General features: G+C 41.7%; 1 long non-coding RNA gene across 1 annotated transcript; it reads left to right on the forward strand.

Annotated features, from left to right (window-relative positions):
- Positions 1 to 258: 258 nt before the first annotated feature.
- LOC127304942 (uncharacterized) lies at positions 259 to 3095 on the forward strand. Its single transcript, XR_007853790.2, has 6 exons — positions 259 to 420; positions 741 to 850; positions 1124 to 1233; positions 2111 to 2242; positions 2495 to 2582; positions 2816 to 3095. It is a non-coding gene; the product is annotated as an uncharacterized lncRNA (long non-coding RNA).
- The last annotated feature ends 3445 nt before the right edge of the window (positions 3096 to 6540 follow it).

The following is a 6540-nucleotide window of genomic DNA, read 5'->3' on the forward strand; positions in this document are numbered from 1 at the left end:
CACCTAAACTTCGTTCGGAAGCTCACTTGGTACTTGCACGAAGTTCATTTTTGTAAGATTAAAAATGCATGTGCGGTTGTAAAGTACAATTTTGTCTCCCTAAAGTTCAATTCAATCAAACAACGGGAGTTTACTCTTTCTCTACAAAAGGTTCAGTATATTACATCAGGGTTTATATTATTTTGGGTAGCTCACTTTTTTACCATCCAAAAAGATCATTCTTTGGTCTCACGAAGTTCTATATTTTTTGTAGGAAAAACTCTGCAAAAAGCTGGAAACAAAAGTTTAGTCAAGAAACTCCAAAAGTTCACTATGTGAAGCGTTGAAGCCCACTCTGAAAAAAGAACGGAAAAGTGGAAGAGTTCGAGTAAACTCAGGAGTCAAAACATTGCAATTTTATTCTACTATTATGGTTAGTAGGTAATGGCACTTCCTTGACATAATTTTATTGCTATCATAGACTAAGCATGCTCTACCAGCACTCAAAATTGCGTGAACTTAAAAAAAAAGTGAAGTCCAGTTCGTCTCATGCTAGAAGTTCATCTTGTGTTTGTCTCGCTGCAATTTGTCATCTGGTAGTGTGCATGGCTTAACTATCTTTATTCTACTAGTTGTCCTGATATTCAGTATTCACAGGCTATAGGATGTCATGTGTGTGTGCCAATTCATCTATTATACTTATGTATGAAAAATTACCTTCACAGGGCATGAGCACTCAAATTCTTCCTGTTTTACCTCAGCTGATTTCATCCGGGAAGTTCACCGTGCCCCCATCGGGAGTCCACCGTGCTCAGAGCTCGCGTGTTGCCCCTGCGTACGCCAGAGTCCTGCCCCCTTGCTGGAAGTGCAGGTGTGTATAAACAGGCAGAACACTGTTCCAATATTGTTCCAATATCAGAATCACATGGTGTTAGAAATATATTGTGGAAAACATCGATACATAGTGAAGTTTAGATGATGAACATCTGAAGTTCACTTGATGAACATCTGGTCATTCACTAACAAAATTTTTAAACATCACACTTGCAGTATTTGGCTAGCACCTCCCTGCGGTAACCACCATGCTGAGCTGGGAAGTCCACTGTGATGGGAGTTAACCTTACACAATTTGGTTCTGTTGCAGATCAATTATTTGACAGGAGTAGTGTGGCGGTGCATACTCGTCTAGATCTTGGTGTTGTTGAGCTGAGAATGCAGTAGGCGTTGCTGTAGCAGCGCGAGGCCTTTCCAGCGGTACGTGTTCTTGCTGTAGGTGCTAAAACTAAATTCATTTTGTTGGGTTGCAAGGTTCACTTCTGCTTGAGAAACTTATATTTTTGCCAGGACGTTAACTTCATTGATATAGGAAGTTCTGTACAAAAAAACAATGCAAGGTGCAGTTATAGAAACCAAACAATGTGCAGCAATTATTAGATTGAGAAAGTTCATTTTATTAATTTATGAAACAAACTAAAAGTGAAGTTCACTCTGCAAATAAAATGAAGTTCGCTAGACATAAAAACTGAAGTTTGTTTCAGAAATTGTAAAAAGAATTCAGTATAATAGAATCCTTGCTTGCTTCCGCTCTGAATTATTTTATATTTCAGTCCAAGGTCAACACTAGCATTTGCTGATGAAAGTGGAAATCTCATTTATTCTGGAAGCGGTGATAATATGTGCAAAGTAGCTCGCCCTTACAAACTATTATTATGCTAGACAATATATATATGACCGAATTTCTTTTAGATTTATTCACCATTTGAAATATATGAAAGTGTGAAGTCTTTTTATGTTGCAACCTACAATTTTTAAAAGACAGTAAATGCTGGTTCTGGATGATTTTTTTTCAAGTAGAGTGGCAGTTGACATGTCATGATTCCTGACAAAAAATAAAGTTTGAAATATCAGGAAACGGATGATGCATTAGCTAATTTTCTGTAGCATTTATCAACCTTTTTTGGTAGCTGAAAGATATGCATTGTACAGGTGCGTAAATAACATTAGATGGTTCAGTAGCTATGCCAATATCCTAACTTATTGAGTTTGTGCATTTAGTCCAGTTCATTACCTATAGACGACCATTTTTTTATGCAAAATAACTGCTGCTAGTTCATGCGTGTACTCCTGGCAGCGCCGCCATGAACTCCGGCTCTCCCACATAGCAGCAGCCGCCATGGGACAAGCTCCGCCACAGGAGTTCACATGCCCCGCCGTGGTAGTTCACGTTGCTCTGCGCAGCGGGCATGTGCAGTTCCATCTTCAGGTATGTTAACTTCGCGCCTCTTTGGTTGTCCGCTGCCCGATTTTGGGGAGTTTGCAGTGTAGTGCCATCTGTTCCTATTCTATTTTCAAGTCTGGTATTGATCCTTCTTTGTAAACAAATAATATATCCATGCATGTGGTATTTTGAGAATTGATGAATGACCATTTTTGTTATCGTGCCACACCTCTTATCTGCCACTTTTACTATTTTTCAGTGCTAGCAACTGCTAATTAGAAGTACTTCTTGGTACAGATTGCAAGGTTGGATAAGTTGGTTTCAGAAAGAAAAGAAAAGGTCTTGGATGATAATCTCTGTGAGAAGCTTTGTAAAAGGATTTAAAGTGAGTGCTGAACTGCTAGGCTGTGAATTATGATGCAGTTTTATTAATTCTTAACTTAGCAGTATCTACATCAATTGTAATTTTTGGGAGAGACTAATAGGGAGGATCGAAGTTTATTTTTTCAAATGGTGATGCAAAAGTCACCTCTTATATCTGTCAAGCATACTTACATTGTGATAGTTTATAAGTGACGCTTCTGATATTTGATCTCATTTTCCTGCTCCCTTGTGCAGCAGCAGCTTGATCCCCTGGAAGTTGGTTGTGCACGGACAGGAAGTCCACCAGCACATACACTAGCAGTCCTGTGCGCGCGGCCAGGGATTAAAACTGTAACTTGATGAAGTGCTACTGTGTCACAGAGGTTGTGTAGCATTTTTCCTCTGTGAAGTGCTACTGTGTCTGACAGTTCACTTTTGCCTTCAGCTGTGATTACTTGTAATAATTTGGGGAAATGAATAACATATACTTGTGTTGATGTGTGATAGAAAAAAAATAAGAAGTTCATTTGTATTTACGCTGAAAGTTCAATTTTGTTTTACGGAAGTTAGTGCCATATGTGTTGGCAATTTTAGTTAAAAGTGCACAATAAAAAAGAATCAGAATTGCACTGTGCAAGATGGCAAAAGTTCACTTTTTTTATCTTGACAGTTCACTCTTATTGGATGCATAGTATTAGTTAAAAGTAAGTTCTAAGGTGCACTTTGTTTGTATGAGAAGTTCACTTTACATCGAGCAACGGTAGTTCATTTATTCTTGGCAAAAGAGTTCAATTCATCCACGAGGAACAATAGGTAATATTTTTGTGTCGTGAAGTTTGATTTTGTTTATTTCAACTCGACAAATCATTTGAATTTGCTGAATAAAGCAATTGAAAGATCTCTCACTCAAAAAACATATAACAAAAGTTGGAAGAAGAAATTTGAAGTTCACTTGCAAAAAAAACAACGGTTCACTTGTTAGCATGTCCGAAGTTCTGATTTTAAATCTAGAAAGCCATACACCGTTTAAATATGAGCAAATATGAGCTTACTCTTTGAGCTTCAGCGGTTCATTGTACAAAATCAAAGAAGTTCACCGTAAAAATACCACAGAAATAGACAAGTTAAAAATTCCATACTTTGGTACATTTTAAATTGGTCTTTAGTTATGAAACATTTTAGGAAATGTCCTATATGAAAAGGTTGTGGAATCTGCATAGCTTTCCAACGATATTTTATTTGCATCATTTCGATAAACGGTTTGAAAACTTTGACAAAAACAATATACAACATGGAACTTTTACACTGCGATCGGAGGTTCACTAACATGTTCGGAGAAGTTCACACCTATTTACAAGGCAGTTCATGTAGTCTATTTTTCCTGGACGGAAATCATACACATAGAAACCATTCACACGTGCTCCGATTGCCCAAATCGGCATCCACCCCATGCAATCGATAGTGATATGACTCTGCTAATACTCAAATGTACCGCCATGCCACACATAATCAATCTAGGCAAGCCAATTTCAAAATGTTCATATGTCGACGTCATAACTCATTTTCCATATTTCTGAAATTAATCTTAAACCGTTTAGAATTTGGAAAACTATTCAACATAAAAAACTTGCGCCTAACCAATATCTTTCAAGAGCCATGTCATTTATACCATTTTGAGAAGTGGTTCGGACAAAATCCCAAAAGACAGTACAAAAAATTAAGAAGTTCGGATAACAGATTAACGTAGTTTCAAATCTGCTCTTAAACCATACATAATTTGGAAAACCATTGAACATAAAAAAGTTGCGCAATTTTCATACCTTTCTAACGGTATATCATATGCATCAATCGGACAAACGATTTAAAAATTAGACTGAAAAAATTGCACGGAAATGCAGAAATCCGCGAAAATATAGTTTTGTATATTTGAAATTATTTTTATACCGTTACGAATTTGGGAACAGTTTCTAAACAAAAAGGTTGCGAAATTTCTGTAGCTTCCCAGCGGTATATCATATGCATCATTCCGATAAACACTTCGAAAATCAGCCTCAAAACATTGTCCGCCAAAACATGGAATTATAGTGTTCCGTCAGGAAGTTCACGTGCAAATAAGTGGGAAGTTCAGAAAGGGTTCGAGAATAGTTATTCTCGAACCGGTTCGAGAATAGCAGACCTATATATATATATATATATATATATATATATATCTATATATATATATATATATATATATATATATATATATATATATATGAAGAATTACAAATAAATTCGTAAATAAAATTATTTAAAATGGTTATGGTAACCCCTCTCTTGAGCTCCTCTCTTCTCCGTATGCCACCGTTGACAACCCATGAGCCATGACACCTCTTCACTGGCAGTCGAAATGGTTCTGGCCCTCGGGTTTGGTCTCTCTACCTCTCTTCCTGCTTCCCCTATTTGGCTGATTGGGTATGATGCATGAATGGAGGAGGAATGGCCACTCCGGCTGCGCGTTCGGTTAATATGGTTAATCCGGTTTGGTTTATACAGTTATTCGGTTCATACAGTTTCAATACTTCGGTAAATACGGTTTTATACGAAAATACGGTTAGGTTTCGGTAATAACCAAATTAACTAAAGTTGACGCGAATTTTCGATTCACACCTAGAGTTTGGCATGAAGTTTCTTCTTTGAGCATTCAGTCAAGTAATTTTTTTGCCATGATTTGTGTGCTTCATACAATACTAGTAGTATTGTACTCCAGTACATAAGTACATAACAACTACGTGTGCATCTTGGTTTATTGAAGCCACTGTACGTAAAGAAGCAACCCCAACCAAAGATAGCTATGCTATCAGTCTCGGACATCTAAAACAACACAAAAGAGAAGTGTCAGTTGTCCGCGCTCAGTTTCTCAAGCAAATAAAGCCGGGCGACGTGCCTCTCTAACAGGTCCTAGGCTCCTAGCTGCACCGCTCCTGCTTTAGTGATGTGGCTTGTCGCCGGCCCAAGAAAAGAGAGTGCGAGTGCGCGAGGCTGCTAGCTTCGACCTGGGAGACTCCGCGTCTGGGCGACTAGTTCGACTAGGTTAGGGCACGAGTTCACGTCAACTTTGGCTGGGCCTGTCGCTGAAGCCAGACTTTTTCAGTTATTTTCGGTTAAACCACGGTTATTCGGTTTAAAACCGAATTAACTGGGAGGTGAAACCCTAACCCGCCTCCGGGTCGCCCCTGGGCGATTCTGAGGCGACCCCCCGCTGCCGCCACAACCTCCCCCACCTACCTCGCCCGCAGCCCCCGCCACCGCCGGAGGAGGCCGCCCCACGGCGGACGGCGGCGGCGGGGAGCATCCCTCTGTTTCCCCCAAACAATCCAAACGACCTCCCCGTCCCTTGTTCTGCTTTGGCGGCCGGGCTGCTCCTCGCGTCCGTGAATCGGCAGCGGCGGCTCGACGCTCTCGCCACTCGGTTCGTCCTCGCCGACCTCCTCCCCTGCCTCTCGAGCTCCGCTCCCGTGTGGCGCTCTCTTCCTCACGACGGCTGGTCGCTTCGACACCGGTGGCCGCTGCTCCTCGCGTCCCTGGCCGGTGCGCGGGCGGTTGGCTCCTTGTCCTTGTCGGACTCCTCCGGCTGCGGAAGATATCGCCCGGAAGATCTGGCCCCGAGGCGTCTTGCGGGAATGGGCCGACCGGCTGCCCTTCAGCCTCGGGAAGGGCCCTCTGCTCCGCGCCATTGGTGCTGCTGAGGTGGTGAGGACGGCCTGTTCCGATGCGGAGTGGGAAGCACCATCTGTGCTGCTCCTGTCAGTGCTCCGGGAGAAATCCCAGACCTGGACTTCTCCGGGTCAGGCGATGGCGCTGTCTTCGCGTCGCTGTTCCTCTTTGGAGGCATCGTCTTGGAGCCTGGCCTGTGTCGGGCGGCATCGCCTCTTGTCTTCTCGCCGGCCCTTGGTTCGTTTCCTTGCTGGACGAGGTTGTGGTCATGGTGGCCCAGGCGG

The sequence above is a fragment of the Lolium perenne genome, chromosome 1 (genome assembly GCF_019359855.2).
Source record: "Lolium perenne isolate Kyuss_39 chromosome 1, Kyuss_2.0, whole genome shotgun sequence".
Taxonomy (NCBI): Eukaryota; Viridiplantae; Streptophyta; class Magnoliopsida; order Poales; family Poaceae; genus Lolium; species Lolium perenne.